We start from the raw sequence: 17,559 nt of genomic DNA, 5'->3' as shown, positions 1-17,559 counted from the left end.
TTGCCTCTCCTTATTCTACACACAAGCTCATTTATGTTCTGTTTCATCTTATGTTTCAAAGCCAGCAAGAATGGAATCAATGTTTTTGTAAGTAATAATGTAAAATAAAGGGTTATAACAAGTTCCTCAGGTCCTTAAACCAGAAATATCTGAAGCAAGACAGGCCTAGTTGCTTTGTTCTGCTTTGTTCTGCTCCTACTTATATTTCACTCAGTATGAGGAACACTGATGAACAAACATCAACTATTATGTTTACCTGTAAACTAAGGATTCAGATCAGTCACATCTAATCTTCGTATCGTATATGTATATCTAAGATGGCAGAGACAGAGGAGAGTCAAAAAAGTAGAAAAGTAGTACAGATTTCCTAAAAACTTTGTACAGCAATAAATGCTACTCAGGCAGGATACTATGAAGTGGATGCTTGTATGAACACAGAGAAATTAGAGGATCACTATCATCTAACTTTTTTATCTCCTTTAGAAGAATCCCTTCAAAATCTTTGTGGAATAAACCAACAGTTAGAAGGCTTACATTTAAACTATGAGGTTAGCTCACCTGTTTCCTTGAAAGATTGGGGACCTGAGAGTGAAAATGCCAGAAACGTTGTTTTTTTTTTTTGTTTTGTTTTGTTTGTTTTTTATGGGATAGAACACAATCTATTTGACCTCTTTGGACCCATCATTTTATTCCTAATCCAGTGGATCATTAAGACCTTCCTGTAGTGGGAGGTCTATGGGAGATTCCTGGACTTCCTTTGTACTGAAAACAACAAGCAATGAAGTTTTGCTTACAGCAACAGATTTGTCTATTGGCCACACCAGTTATGTACATGTCAAATGCTGCCTATGAAAGTATCCGAGCCACTATTTCTCTTTGAGGTATAACAGTCCCCCATTCTTCTGGGTCTGGTCACTGTGGTCAGTCAGGAAATAGATGGTTCCTGACGGTAAGCTTTGAATGGGTAAGGTGAAAGAATGTGCTACATTTCTTTCAGCATTTCTCACGGAATACTTAGAAACATTACTTTTTATTTCACATGACAAGAAACTTCCAAACCTCAGTAGTTTTCATAATAGAAGTATCTCCCAGATGATGATTTTAAACACTTCTTCAGTATTGGATGCCAAACACTTCATATTTGTCCTTTGAGGTTTCAGGATATCTCTTTCTGTTTCAGCCTTGGAAAAGGACTCACTTTCAGCATGTATATATTAAATTGGGTAAGAGTGGCTTGCTTCAAACTGTGTACTCTATATTTGTTTTCAGTCACTACAGAAGAAAGGTCTGAGCTCTTGGACTCAGCTTTTTTACACACACTCCTTTCTTCCACCTCTCCACTCACTCCCCCCCTTCTCTTACACCCTACGAATAGAGAAGTTATTAAAACTGACAGAGTGGCTAAGTCCTTCATCAGTCTGACATACAAACACATGAAGAAAGACCAAACCTACTATTTTCTCACATATATTGTTCTGTAACTTGGGTGCTAAGTTGTCTCTTACTTCCATAGATTTCATACTGTTTAAGCCTCAACACTTCTCCCTGTATTTCTAAAACATGCCCTCTACCTGTTCAGCTTAAAGTTGTTACTCAAGCCATTCTCTTGTATTTATTGAACTTCAGGCCCCTGCTTTTGACCCATTCAAGAACTCTTCTACAAAAGTCACCTTCTTGGTCCATTGTGCTGAGCATGTTACATGCTTGCGCTCTCGCTGTTAATTTTAAGGCAATTTTTGGCATGCAATTTTTGTCTTAATAAATCTTCAAAGTCATCAAATAATCAATTCCTGGTTTTCATGTGCTAGCAAAGCCCCATTATTACTGTTGCACTATTCTTATATCTGCTGAGAAGTCACATAGAAGAATTTAATTGTTCTAATATTTCATGATTCAAAGGGATTGTATAAAATCCCATTGAAATATACAATGTAGTATATTTCAACCACATTGACAGCTGTAAAAAAATTAACATTGGTATACCTTATGTTTCTGAAAAAGATGGTTCTTGGCACTGCCTCAAGCCCACTGCTGCTCATGCTACACAGACTGGTATAGGTTCAGAATTGACTTGCTTTGAAGTAACACTGATTCTTCCAGTGTTTTCTTTGATGAAGTTCTGCTTCGGCAAATTGTCTGACCTACCAAAACCACTGAAGAGAACTGAGTATGCAGAAGTAGTTCATTAAGTCAATCATAATTAACAAATAATTGCAGAAACAATATTACAATTGTTTTAATTAGCATATTCCTCATTTGGAATAAACTGGAAATCAAATGATCACAGTCTCCTGAGAAACTCACACAAGTCACTTTTTGTTCTCTTCAAATAAGCAAACAAGCATCACTAGCAGTTCAACATATCAAACAGCACTGTAACAGATACCAGAACAAAAACCTGCCAGATGTTTTCTTTTCCTTCTTTTTTTAAAAAAAAAACAACCAAAACCACCTTTATTTTTAAAATAATGAGAAACGACAATGAAAACATTTTTATCATTTTTCTGTTTAAAAGTGGGCAAATATGATATTGCTCTCCTATTGTAATACTAGGAAAGAAAAAAGGGAGAAGGAAGAGAGAAGATAGTAACAGGAAAAGAAAGGAGCATCCTGAAGACCAAAGATTCTAAACCGAGACACTTCTGATGAGATTTTTAAATTACAATTGGTCCTGAAAAGGACTTTTTAATGTGCAAAGTGCTGTTATGATTTTTTAATTAGTTTTCAAAAATCTCATGCAGAAACAAGGATGAAATGCCAACTATTTAGCCAACACATGTATCTTGAAAGCATTTTTATGTAAACACCTAGTGTAAAGAAACACAGTCAAAAAGAGTTGAGATGGTCACTTCCAGAATAGGTTATCTTGAAGATTATAGTATCATTAGCACTCCAGCTTATGTTATTTAATTATTCTGCCTATGTGCACACATAAAGTATTTCCAAGGAGAATGACAACAGAATTCATTCCAGAGAATAAAGGGTGAGCCAAAATTCAGAGTAACTGGGATAGCTACAGTACTGGTAAACAAAGAATGAATATGCAGAGAGAAGATACATACAGGCTCTTTTTTTGAAAGCCTTTCTTTCTTCCAGCCTTCCTTGTGGATATTTATTATAAATATATAAATATATATATAAAGTTTGTCAACCTTTTTTAAAACAACCACCTAAAAATATATGAAGAAATATGTTATGTGTTTTCAAACCAAAATTAACACCACAGATCTGACAACTGATGAAGTTTAAAAGGAAATTTTAAGTGAAACTTCATTTAAGTGCACCTAACCTCAGAGTCATTCTATCAATATAAATTCTAAAATCTCTAATTGCAAGTGCCTTCAAAATATTTCTAATCTGAAGTTTTATTGGTTTTGTCATTTTATAGCAGCCCAAGGCATGCAGTAATCACCATAGAGAAGTACACAAGTCTGAATCAAATTAACTGCCTGCTTCTTAAAACTGGCATCTTCCATTTCAGCTAAACCATAGTTTATACTAAAGCAAACAGCAATGTTTTTACCACATGAAAGACAAATATTGAGCATAAATCAGTAATTTCTAAGGTCTGATATTTTTTGCCAGCTTTTGATAAAGACTATTATAAAAGAAAAACTATCACACTTGTACAACTTTACTTTGCAATTCTCAAGTGAAGAGTTGTAGAGCAGTACTATTTTTTTCCTACATGAATAACCCTCTAAGAATTCCCATTGAAAAGTAAGAACTCTAAGCCTTTCATGGTATGAGTTCTCCTTAATTTATCTTGACAGTTAGAGAGACTGACTCAGAGCAAGTAAAAGTATTTTGTCTTTATTGTGGGTGTGGAAGTACCATGGTACACCAAGATGTGAGAGGTGTATAGTGGGGAGGTGATTCTGCCCCTGTACTCCACTCTGGTGAGAGCCCACTTGGAGTACTGCTCTGGATCCTCACTATAGGAAAGATATGGTCCCCTTGGAGAGGGTCCACAGGAGGGCCACAAAAATGATCAGATGAATGGAGCACTTCTACGAGGAAAGGCTGTGAGAGTTGGAGTTGTTTAGTGTGAAGAAAAAAAGGATCTGGGGAGACGTTATTGCAGCCTTTCAACACAGCGGGGCAGATAGGAACAGACGTCTTAGTAGGGCCTATTGCAATAGGATAAGGAGTACTATTTTGAAACAAACAAAAAAAAAGATAAATAAATAAATAAATCAGACTGGATATAAGGAAGAAATTTTTTATTATGAGGGTGGTGAAACACTGGCACAGGTTTCCCAGAGAGGTTATAGATACCCCATCCCTGAAAATGTTCGATGTCAGAATGCATGTGGTTCTGAGCAACCCGACCTAGTTGAAGATGTCCCTGCTCATTGCTGTGGGGTTGGACTAGATGGCCTTTAAAGATCCCTTCTAACCCAAAACATTCTATGACTATGGATTTTAAAGGTAGGCATCAGACAAAGGCTCTTGGCTGGTTAAAGTGGACTAGAGTTTAATGCAATGGTAGCCCATCTTCTCCTGAAGGTACAATGTCTCAAAAATTAATATACACACAAAATTATAAAATTAAGGTCAGAAAGTACCATTTGTACCTGTCCTGCATAGGAGACAATAGAATAAGGATTTTGATCTCCTTGAACAATATGCACACCCAACAGCAGACCCAAAGGAGTTCATAAAGACGATGAACCCAGTTCTTAGGCATAGTACAGATCAGTTAGTGACCTCACTCCAAGGACACTAAATATGTAAATATTTTTTCAGTTTTAATCGTAGGATCAGTCTTTCATAAATTTATGTTTATTGAAGTTTTTGTAAAAGGCAAAGCCCCTATGATCTCATCTAATTTCTATTTCACACTGCCTTCTAAGTGAAATATGCAAAAAAGCTGATTGAAGATTTTTTGGGGAAAAAAAAGAAAAACAAGAAAGCGCTTAAAGAAAAGCTAAAATGCCTGAGAAATTAAAAAAAAAAAAAATCAAGAGTAGTGAATCAGAAAAGGAGAGTGGGAAAACACAGAAGTGGAAGCTAAGGGAAAATCTGAATTATAATTCCAGGGAACTATTGCATCTTAACAGAACTGCCCTACTCTGTAAGTGCTTTTGATCTTCTTGCTACATCTGTGCCTCCTATCAGGAAGCTCATTTGATCAAGATATTGACATTAGATGTCTCTGTTTTCCTGAAAGATATCTTTGCACATATGACACTGATTAGCTGTATAATAACAGTAACAACAAGAATAATGGCACTATATTCATCAATATAAAGTCCTTTTGGTTTGGAATAAAGATACTGTCCAGTTGATTTTTTTTCACAGTAAAATATCCAAAACCTACCAAATCAACACTTGAATAAAGATTTTATATGTTTAGAAAAAAGCTTGATTTTTACATATGCCACTGGAGAGGAATTGATTTTCTTGAAAGAGAGCAACTATTTATTAGAATTTTACACACTGTCAAGAATTATGTAAATCAAGAGATTAAGATATAGGTCATTTATTTCTGAAGAAAACATTTTTTGAAGTATGAAGGGAGAAAAATTGAACATAATTTCAGCTTCTAGTCTTGGTATCAGCTAAAGCTGATTTGAAAAATCACTTTGAAGACAGCTGTAATGATATAAAATGTTACTGTGCACCAGCTGTTCATGGAAAGTATTCTGTTAAGAGAGTGACCTTTCCAAATGGAAGTTATGGTATCCAGTGAAAAATCTGAGCTACCTGAAGTAGCAATTTCCCTTCCACTAAGGGAAAATAAGGTTCCACATAACTCTTTCCAAATACAAAAGAAGATACAAAACCTTGTTTATGATACACAATGTTTTCATTACCTAGTTTAATGTCAAATTTATGTCTTGTCTGAAAGACTCTCTAGGTGGTGGAAAAAGTGAAAGGGATGAAAACTAATTTGATGTAAATAGGAGCATGTATTGAACTTCTGTAAAATGTCCCTCTGTTCTAAGTATTTATACAAGCGTACACTAGAAATAAACTCTGCAGGCATAAATACTTCAACACTTTCTTGTTTAATGGCTGCACACCTGCATGCCTACAGAAAATCTAGAAAAATCACTTTATTGTAACTTCAAATGAACACCTTTGTTTGTATCAAGTTCTCTCATTACTATTTAACATCGCAGCTGAATCATGAGGGGAGAAAAGAAACAGGTGACATGAAAAATCAGCAGAAAGGAAAAGAATCAAAAACTGCTTAAGGGGATAGGAGATGTGGCCACACTGCATCCACAACAGTAACTACAGTACACTGTACAAACCAAGACAGCTCTAAAAAAACCCCTACATAGTAACAGGAATCTCTTCGTATCATTGCAGTGCACAGAACAGGCTTGCTCCAAACCCCAGAGCAAATTAACCTATCCTATGCTATATTTTAATACAACTCTCAAGCTCGAGGCAGTTTAAAGATGGCATAAAAATCGCTAGTTTTTTTTTTTAATATCCTCTACAATTTAAGTAAAATACTGTTGTTGCCAAGAAAAAGTGAGTTTGTTTTTGCCTCAATTTGCCTAGCTTGCTCAGATTCTTTGAAAAATACCAGGCTTCTTATTTTATATCTAAAAATCCACAAGAACAATGTTAGAAATTATTAAAAGCAATCTGCTTCCCTTAACAGAATACTGTCTAACTAAAGCAAATGAAAATGCAGAAGAAGACACTGTAGTCTGAAGTAAAAACTGATATACTGTGACTCAGGAGTCACTCCTAGTCTTTTCAGTTTACCAGGTGACTTGGGAAAAACAGTTTGGTATTAAGTTTGCCTGAATTTCCTTGGCTGCAATTATACCAGTCCTTTCAAAGGGCTTTTAGACCTGCAAATGAAAAAAAAATGTTATATATGAGCTAAATACTATCAGCATCTTTTAAGATATTTAAAGGACTTCACCACAAATCCTGAAATTTTCAGAAGTCCTTTAAAAATTCTTGTACTGTATTTTTATACATCTCTGCTAACGTTTTTAGGAGCCTTCTGTAACACGAAAGGAACTGAATACATGAGAAGACAAATTAAACTACAGAGTATACAAAGTGTTATTATGTCTATAGCAAATTGAAGAAATAGGAATGTTTTATTAAAGCCCTCTGGCTATAATAATAATGTGCTACTTCTTGCCACATATACTTCAAAAGAAAATGTGAGGTTTCAGGATTATGTTTTAATTCTAATGGAATTAATTAGAAAGATTTAAAAGATTTAAATTATTAAATATTATTTTGCAAGACATGACTTCTCACACAGCATGATACAACAAATTTAAATAAGGCAGATGGTACCTAGTATTCTTACAACTGAGAAGACTGGTATATCTGATAATCCACTGTTTTGGTCTGTTTAAGACAAACAGGCTCTCTAGGATCCTTGAAAGCATTTTTTACTGGAAGGGAAACTAGAAATACAGTTTTCATTTAAAAATTTATATACTGTGCTTGCAGCAGCCACATACAGAAAAAGTGTATCAGGAGCCTGCAATGCTGTCACAATTGCCGAGTTCAATTAAATGCCTGACCCATTTATGATCTTTCCCACAGCAATCCATTTAGCTTTTAGACTTCTATTCATCATCTTTTTTTTCTAATAAAAACAGTATTCATCTTTAATGCTGGCAACCGAGTCCTCCTGAAAATCCCCAAATTATGTCAGCAGATATGACCTTATTTCAGAAGCTGTGGCTGGCTCACTAATGAGCTATGACAAAGCTGAGTACTGACAAGACAGCTTTCTAAAAAACAAAGCAGTATTTACTTAGAAGAGACATCTTTGAGAAGCTATCTTACAACATTAGAATCCTTTATATACATGTCTAGGCAACTAAGCAGTAACTCAGCTTGTTGCCTAGAGCCTGATGCAATGTAAGGTCACATGAAGGACCTAAAGAATTTAATTCCATATGAAAAGTCACATCACTTGAGAATTTATACTCGCCTTTGTTATGAGAGCCAACCTTAAAATATATGAGAGTCAAGACATTATCAATGCATCTGTGAAGCTTCCATCTAAAACACTGTTCTTAATCATTGCACTGCACAGTTCCAGCTTCCCAAACTCGGTATCAACCCTGCGCTGTGCAGTCTTCCCTCATCCCTCCAATACAGAAATATTGTAAAATGGAGACAATACTGACCCTTGTAAGATGGTATAAGAAATATTTAATATAAGAAATAATTAATACAAATACATGTCTAAGAACTAGATATTGCTTTACTACTAGCATTAGTGTTAAAGATTATAAAACTATCTTACAAGCCCTTTCTTTACTAAGCACCATCTGTCTGTCTTTGGATCAAGAGGAAAAGGACGTTTACATTAACTCAGAGTGATGGCACTTTATTTGCAGGTCTTTGTCTTCTGGGTTTCCTGGACTCATTTTTCCTTATCCCAATAGCATCTAAAACTTCACAGATAAGATGTTTGTGCTTTTGACAAACGTATCATTTGTATTAACTACCATCCACTAACTTCAATTCCAAGAGGATGATGTGACACTGATGGAGGAATACTATAATTAAAGGCTGCACAAACGAACCCAGCATAGGGTCACTGAATCTATCCATTTGTAAGAACAGGCACTGGTGCTGCAGAACATCAGTACTGAAGAGTTCAGAGACCATTTGCAGACATGCCATGAACTACAGGTCCCAAAACAGCTTCTCAAAAGAATTTAACACACACAATACAAAATCCAGAGCTTACACTGCAGTGACTGGCAAGAGAGATCAAGAATACTTCAGATGCTATTGGCTCTTTCTTCCCCACAGAATCCCTTGGGTGAAAAGATCCAGAGGATCCTCTGATATATCTATCATTCATGAACCTGTTACAATAGCTCTTGACTAACCCATATTGTATTAACATCTGTCACTTTCTCACATTTCTCACAGATTCTCACAAAATTTTTCACAGATAGCATGAATGGCTAAAAAAATAGTGATTTTATTTAGTGATAATTCTGCTTCTGAGAAAACCTAAAATGGTGATAAACTGCCATTACCTTCAGCATGTGAGGCCTTGTGCAACACCTACTGAAGTAAATGAATATATGATGTTGCCTCAGAACAAATTTAAGAACTGTACTTCTTAATATAAACATTTGATTTATGGGTTTTTTATGTTTTAGTTCTAGTAATTTTTATTACAATTAAAATTTGTGTCTTTAATGAACAGCTAGTAAATAAAATAGGTTTTCAAAGTACTTTTAAAAGCAACACATTTTTTCCTAGCAATAACCAACTGTAATTGACAAAATTCTCTGGCATTTTTCAGCAATGGATGTGTAGCAATCTAACTCTTTATTTTGGAATCCTAGTATTATATTAAGCTGCGTTTTTCTATTGTGTTCACATTGCTAATATGTAGAGTTTTACCAGGATGCAAAGCTGTTTATTTATTACGTTTACTTATGTCATACTGTGAAGATACACAAGCCTTTCAAAACCAAACTGTATAATGAAACTGTTCAGAAACAGAATACATACATGTACATGGCTTAAATGCGTTTTACTAAGCTTTCAAATGTTGAAAACTAAATAAAGCCACAAACCCAATTTGGTTTGGCATTTACATTTGAGTAGAGATTTCTTTTTCAGAGGGGTCTGGAACTGTTGGAACAAGTCCAGAGGAGGGCCACGAGGATGATCAGGGGACTGGAGCATCTCCCATATGAAGACAGGCTGAGAAAGTTGGGGCTGTTCAGCCTGGAGAGGAGAAGGCTGCGTGGAGACCTCAGAGCAGCCTTCCAGTATCTGAAGGGGGACTACAGGGATGCTGGTGAGGGGCTATTCATTAGGGACTGTAGTGATACGGTAAGGGGTTGAAACTTAAACAGCAGAGGTTTAGATTGGATATAAGGAAGATATTCTTTATTATAAGGGTGGTGAGGCACTGGAATGGGTTGCCCGGGGAAGTTGTGAATGCTCCATCCCTGGCAGTGTTCAAGGCCAGGTTGGACAGAGACTTGGGTGACATGGTTTAGTGTGAGGTGTCCCTGCCCATGGCAGGGGGGTTGGAACTAGATGATCTTGAGGTCCTTTCCAACCCAAACTATTCTATGATTCTATTCTAAGTGATTAATCAGCATCAGCAATCAGGAGCATAAAACAGATCTATTCAATCTGAATGTAGATATGGCTAATAATATGATAAACTACTAAGAGAACTAATTTTGCTGTCAATTCTATATCCTGGCAGTTACGAATTAAACAGGCTGGACTTTTCTTATGTTAACTGGTAGTGGTTTAAAAAAATAAATTGTGGAAATTTTTTTTTCTTCCCCAAGAAAAGCAAAGTATTTTGAATTTTTTTCTTGAAAAAGACCAGGTTTATACCTAAGCATGCCTTCTTCATAACATCATTCATTTGAGCTGACCAGCTGATTTCAACTTACATGTATGAGAGCAAAGCCATCTCTATATGGAACTGTTACATGGATTGGTGTCTCTCTAGAGTCTTTCCTGATACTTAAATAGCCACAGGTTTGGATTTTCAGTTCAGCTTTAAGTATTTTATAAGACATTCCCTCACCCATCCATAAAGAAGAGACAGTTTATACAAGCAAAAGGCAAAATCATCACCTACTTTAGCAAAAAGGCTGTTTTCAAATAATAAATCATCTTTGTACACAGTTTTCTTTGGTAACAGAGTTATGTTGAACAGAGACATAGCTTTTTCAGACTCACACCCAGCCTAAGAAAAACTTGTCAAGAGCCCCTCTCACAGTTTTTTAATGCTTTAGGGCCAGCAAAATCCTCTCTTTTACACTATGGATTATTATGATTCATTGCTTATGGAACACAAGGAAAGGAAAAATGGAGCCCCCAAACCCATCATCTCTCCCTCCAGGTACCAGAACAATGCACCCAAAGAACTGAGCTAAAAGCATCAGAGTTCATCATCCACATGGGCAGGGAAGTTGCGCTCCATTAATTTCTGCTAAATTCATGTTTTATTTTCTTCAAAACTAAAAGGAATAAAAAAGGAATAAAAGTTTTCAATTTTCCTTTCACTGTATAAAAGCATCTTCCTAAAATACCTTCTCATTGCCTCACTTTTTACTGAAAAAGAAGTACAGAACATCTGATATTTCATCTCTGTGGAAAATATTAAGAAACACTTAAAAAAATAAAATTGCATGACAAAAATTGCTTAAAAAATAGATGTGAGATATCAAGTACTTAAAGCCAGGAAAGGCAACTTTAGTAAGAATTTCAACTTTTCTCATTGAATAAACTCAGAACCCTCAAATCTTTTGATACATCATTTCCCTGGTTTTCATATTACAGCATCTGATCTGAAGAGTACTCAGTCTAATCAATATATTTAAGAACAAGTTAAGAATGTTAACTTGGTTATGTTAATCATGTTTTTGCGTGTTATGTTAATCATAGCTATTTCTGATTTTCCACATTTTTCAATATAATCTACCAACGAAATTTTGCTGCAAATTAAACAGAGGTAGGAGACTTACTTCAAACCATCTGATATTTTCAATTTGCAGCAAAACAAATTTTGTTGGAGTCTTGTTTAATACTTCACTTTCTGTTTAATCCCAAACAAGGAGAAGCTAAGAGTCTCTTCATCCACAATAGCCAAAATGCGAAGATGACCAACGGGACTCCTAAAAATGTCCTACCCAGGAACACTGCTTTGAAGATTTACACATATTTTTGGGAAAGACTTGATGTGCATGCAGAGAACATGAAGCTCTAACAAGAGTTTGTGATTGTCTGTACATCTCTTCGTTTTACATATTCTGTGTGTGTCTCCCCACTTCTTGGTACTTTTGCTTTCTCCTTGATATCTTCCCCTATGAAAACATAGCTATGAGAACTGACCTCATCCAATGCAACAGCTCCAGCTTCATATTTCCTAGGAGAGCCCTCACTATGAAACAGAACAGGTTTTGTCTAGCCCAGGGCAGTTTATTCACTTCATGCTTTGTAAAGTGTGATGAGCAGTGCTCTTTACATGGGCACACAAGACTGGGAGCTCTGCACAGCACTGACTCTATTCAGGCTAGAAGCAAGGAAGAAAGCATCAGCCACATCATGGTCCTGGTATTTTACTGGTTGCTTAGGCAACCCAGCGCCGCTGCAATGAAATGAAACGTGGAAAAAGTAATTGCACTGAATGGGAATCCACTCAATTCAGAATCAGTATCCAGTTTATGAAGTAGAACACTTTTACAAAACTGTCTGGTTTTGAAGCATATTTACACCAGCAAAATTGGAAAAGAACTGATATCAACAACTTACATTATTTCCAAAATGCACTGAACCATTAAGGAAGCTGAATTTTAAACTCACTGTTCAGACAAAAATATTCCCTCATATTTAGCAACATCATCTTAATAGGCAAAGTATTAAAATATTCTGGATTAGTTTCTATGACATATATGAAAGATTCCTGGAAGCCATCCTCTTACTAATTTCACAAGCTTTATGTCAGTAAGACATAAAGGATAAGCTCTTCTCGAGCTAAATTACCCAGCTGATGTCCTGAGCAACAAAGCATAGGCTTTATAAAATCATTGCAACCTAAACACCAGTACTACTGGACTAGTCATAGCAGTGTCCTGGTACCACCTTTCATTTTTGCTGATGTGGTTCTGATGATGTGTCACCAAAAAGATTTCTAGAAGTCTATGCTTGCACTATTTAAATATGCATTAGTAACAGAATATTAACTGTAGCATAAATATTACTTCCCCATAGTATTCTAAAAGTACTATTTACAATAAAGCTAGCTCTAATTTTAGCAATCATTCTATAGCTGTATCTGAAAGAGTAGAGAGTGTAGTCTTAGATACTCCGAATATCATTTGAGTAAATTAATATCATTTAACACAGAAGGAAATACAGTCAGCGCATGTTAAGCTAGAAAGATAATACAAGCAATTGAAGAGTGTCGTGGTTTAAACCAACTCCCCCAACTCCTGGAGAGTTAGGAAGGAGAATCCAAGGAATGTAGCCCCCACGGATTGACATAAGAACGGTTTAATTGCTAAGGCATAACACAATAATAATGATACAGCCAATAACAAGCGAAAAGAATACAACACCCCACCAGCCACCGACCCATAACTCACTCCACCCTGCCCGGCCGAGCACCATGCGCTCTCTCCTCCATTTTCCTCTCCAGCTCCAGCACTCCAGCTTTCTCTTTCCCAGTATGCCTCCTGGGCATCACGTGCTATGGTATGGAATACCCCATTGGCTAGCCTGGGTCAGGTGTCCTGTCTCTCCTTCCTCCCAGCCTCCCCTCCTCCACCTGGCTGGAGCACATGCTCAGAAAAGGCCCTGAACAAAAACACCCCCAAAACATGCCCACCACCAAGCAACCACTCCCAGCCCAGAAGTCAAAACACAGCACTGCACCAGCTACAAGAAGGAGAAACATGACTGCCACAGCTGAACCCATGACAAAGAGTCAATGCAGGTTCATAGCGAAGAGCTCAGAATTTAGCATGTCCAGTTGAATTAGAAAAATAGCAGATGCATGGTTGTTCCTTGTGCTTTAGAAAGGGAGAGATTCCATCTAAAGACAAAAAGATCAGTGATAAAGATGTCAGAAAAACAGTGATTAATCCCCAGCAACTATGTCTTAGAATAAATCATTTCCAAAACATCAAACACAGAAGAATCTAAATCACAGCAAAGAGGCAAATATTAGATATTGAAGCTGTTCTTTTCATATCTTAGTTTAAATGTAAAATCCTAAGAATTGGCATTTAACCCAGTTTCTCAGCTACATGCTAAAGATACATACTTCATTTTATATGTATGATTTCCACTAATAAGAAATCTTACAATAAATATGTCACCTAATATAGTGGCTGCATTTCATATTTTATGGAGCTTTTGAGTTTATGCCTCTTTAAAGAGGAAACAATTATTAGTCTACTGGTGTGTCAAAGTTTATTTACAGGCAGATATATTTATCTACTGTTGCATATATACCTGTCTTGCTTTTAGTATAAATGCTCAAGAAGTCTGGATCCCTATTATGGCTTTTAAGAGAAATAGAAATTAAAGCTTGTGCATTATTATTTTTTATTTAAAAATATGGTTACTCTGAGAACCTCATTTGGTTGCTTTATAAAATGAATTGGATTGATCTCTCAATTTTTCAGGTTTTCCTTTAGTATTTTACAATCAACTTGAAAAAAGCAAACTCAGAACAATCTTAAACAAGCACCTTCATTTATCAGTATTGCAAACTGAAAGGCTTATATTGCTGTACTATCTCTACATGGAAATGTATGCAGTAATTCTCCTTGCAAAATGTACAGAGATAAATTAATAAGTAGATGCACAGTCACTCATGCAACTGCTTTGATCCAAATATGAAACATGTTGTAACTACCACTAACAGGCTACCTACCTAGCTGTAACTACCACTAACCTGTGAAGAACACAATAGAAACTATTCAGCAGATTTATGAGCAGCATCATGTATTTTTCTGCTACAGAAATGAAAAAATATACTTCCCTTGTTTAGCATGTTAGATAGACAAACTATTGTGACCTAGATGGGTGAACCTGTGATCTGCTTCTGAATGATGCATGAGCAAAGACAGAATTAGGATCTGTCACAGCTGAAGTCCTTTTGCTCTTTGTTTTTCATGAACCACTTAAGATCTGTGTTGGAAATCCCGAGAAAACATGTTTATGCAGGAGCACATACAAGTACTTTCTTAACTTAGAAGAGTATTTCTCTGCATTGACTTTATAGATATTTATGCTTTGGAGGTACATAATTTTGTTTTATCAATGTAAGTCACATTTGACAAAGAATGTGTCATTTATTATATGAATTAGATCTGATTATTATGCTGATAACGCCAAATTAAATCTGTATGTTTCTGTTCTTTAATCAAGTAAACATTACTTGCATTGATACTGTTTACATAAAGCACATATCAAATGTTAGATAACAAAATTATATGCATAATTTTGAAAAAAGAAAATTCAGCATTTAAGACAGGAAACCAATTTAAACCAGAAAGACTACTGCAATGTTAAGTAATTTGAAGTAAGGTTGATATTACATTGTTATCCTAAACAGACTCAAATACTTCAAACACAATAATGAAATCTTTGATTAAAGGTATTTTTTAGAAACTATGTAAAGAGATTGCAAGAAATCTTACACTGAAGGAAATGTTTCTGTAACTAAATAAACACTGACAGCTGTCTCATAAGGGCATGATGCTTTACTGATATTTCCCTGAAGAAAGCTCAGTTTCATGATAATATAGCAAAAATAGGTCAAAACTTGAAAGATGAGGATGCTATACTGCAACATTTTAGTGCAGGAAGAAATCAGATTTCTACCTGCAATTTCTGTGTTCATTTAATTTTCCCTGTAATAAATTACAGTGCAATTGGCAGTGATTAGAGTGCATTGCAATTTTCTTTTTAAAGATGCAAAAGGAGCTTAAAGAACACAGCAACATTTTGAGTATCAATTTAAATTCATTGGAGTGAATTTTTACCATCTGGGAAATGCTTCACACTTAACTTATTTTCAGTAACTCTTTGCAAAATATCAGGGCAGCACAGTTTTCACCAAATCTTTCTTTATCACAATCCTATAATTCCAATATGCTATCTAATTATAAAGAAAATATGCAGAATCACACTTCAACTGTAAATGGGACAACTTTTGTGACTGTTTTGCTTATTCAGGCTTTGAGCTTCAAACAGATTTAGTAAATACCTCATTGGAAAGGTAAATTTCTATTGTTAAGTGCACTTTCCAAAAGAGCCTTCACATTTATTATGCATTTCTGGGCCTGGACAAAGTTTCAAAATCACCAGAAGATAATATCATAAAATAATATTCTATATGCTTTTATTTTGCAAACATTACACCGCATACCATTCAAAAATGCAAACACCTTTCTAATTTTGATTAATCATCTTCTACCTTATTAACAACTGTCATGGTTTGAGCATGTTCTGAGGGTGTTTTTTGTTCAAGGTTTTTTCCAGCCAGGTGGAGGAGGGGAGGCCGGGAGGAAGGAGAGACAGGACACCTGACCCAGGCTAGCCAAAGAGGTATTCCATACCATAGCACGTGATGCCCAGGATGCATACTGGGAAAGAGAAAGCTGGAGTGCTGGAGCTGGAGAGGAAAATGGAGGAGGGAGCACATGGTGCTCGGCCGGGCAGGGTGGAGTGAGTTATGGGTCGGTGGCTGGTGGGGTGTTGTATTCTTTTCACTTGCTGTTTGCTGTATCATTATTATTTGTAGTAGTAAATGGCAGTAGGGGTTTTGTGTTATGCCTTAGCAATTAAACCGTTCTTATCTCAATCCGTGGGGGCTACATTCTTTGGATTCTCCTTCCTAACTCTCCGGGAGTTAGGGGACTTGGTTTAAACCACGACAACAACGCTCTCATACATGGTATTCTAAAGCATTTATCAGTACATCCAGCTCACTTATTCCAGAAATCTGGATTCTTAGGAGAGAATGTCAGATTAATTTCCACATGTTTAATATGTTTATTATCAGCTGTACTTAAGATTTTGTATCAAAAACCAAATTCACTAATGTTTTATGCAGAGAAATTCTCCAATGATAGGTCATTAAAAGAAAATATGTCCTCCCAACCTCAAGCCAGGAAGGAACTGTGTGATCCAGAAAGGTTGTGAAAAGATGGTAGCAAAATTAAGATCTTCAAAGATCCACTTCAGCCACTGATTAAATCCTTTTGGTAACCTGGACAACTCTACAACTGTGTGCAACATGATTCACAGATCCTATCCTTAGTGATAACGTGTTCTGCCTTCACTTCATATGAAAACTCCTTATAGTCCGTACTATCATAGGGAGATATAATTGACCCTGAGTCTCAGCAACAGACATAGTGACATGATGTTTCATTGTAATGTAATACTTTGGAATTCAGAGTTATGCAGAAATTTGTTAACAAAATGTTCTGAAAACCAGATAGTAGTAACATGATAATAGATGTGATGGTCTGAACTGCATGTCTCCTTCAAATGCAACATAACTCTAAATTGTCTATTTATATATTGCTCTGAATCTACACAGGGCCAGACTGTGTATTGCTCTGTGTATGTGTGAAATCCTGCCATAAGACCTTACATCAGCTAGCAAGACAGCTGTTCAAGAATAGCAGACAGCAACTCTCCTTGAACATTTTTCATGCTGACTGAAGGGATAAACCAATCCTCTTTTCTTTTGACACATTGTACATTACATAACTGAGAATTCCAGGGAAAGAGGTAACAGGCTCAAACAATTTTGCATAAACTTGCACTCTTAAGAAAGGGTCAAAAATACTGAAAATGGAACACATTTCTCTAACACCCCCATGATTTTTTAATAACCACCTATCCAGAAGGATTCAAGTAAATTTCTTCATTGGCATAACATGCAATGGACAAAAAACCCTCCTCTTTCTCTTATTTCCCAGAGATGACTGTACCCAAATGAAACAGATCATCTTTGATGTACCTCTGTCAGAAGAGCTTGTGACAATTTAGCCCATAATGTTTTCTAATGCTAAACTTGAAATTACGAGTTAC

This window comes from Melopsittacus undulatus, chromosome 5 (genome assembly GCF_012275295.1).
Source record: "Melopsittacus undulatus isolate bMelUnd1 chromosome 5, bMelUnd1.mat.Z, whole genome shotgun sequence".
NCBI lineage: Eukaryota > Metazoa > Chordata > Aves > Psittaciformes > Psittaculidae > Melopsittacus > Melopsittacus undulatus.
The sequence above is the reverse complement of the archived record's forward strand: the minus strand, read 5'-3'. Positions refer to the sequence as shown.